This window comes from Penaeus monodon, chromosome 15, assembly GCF_015228065.2.
Source record: "Penaeus monodon isolate SGIC_2016 chromosome 15, NSTDA_Pmon_1, whole genome shotgun sequence".
In the NCBI taxonomy this organism is placed as follows: Eukaryota; Metazoa; Arthropoda; class Malacostraca; order Decapoda; family Penaeidae; genus Penaeus; species Penaeus monodon.
The window spans coordinates 10438488-10438736 of record NC_051400.1 but is presented as its reverse complement, the minus strand read 5'-3'; positions in this window follow the sequence as shown (position 1 = coordinate 10438736).

Here is a 249-nt window from a genome sequence, read left to right as displayed (position 1 = left end):
TCAATGTGTGATCGCTTGTCGTGGTTACTGTTATTTTTTGATTACTTGTACATAAGATAATTACAATAATTACAATGTACGAGTTCACTTTGTAGTAATATGTACATGCCTGTGTAACATTCATCTGTTTTATACAATGGAATTTAACTGCTATTTATCAGTGTAATTCTCAGAAGCATTTCATCAGTTTAATGTCAGTCAACAGGAACATATTGTTTGATTCGAATTATTTCATATCATTATCAAAAT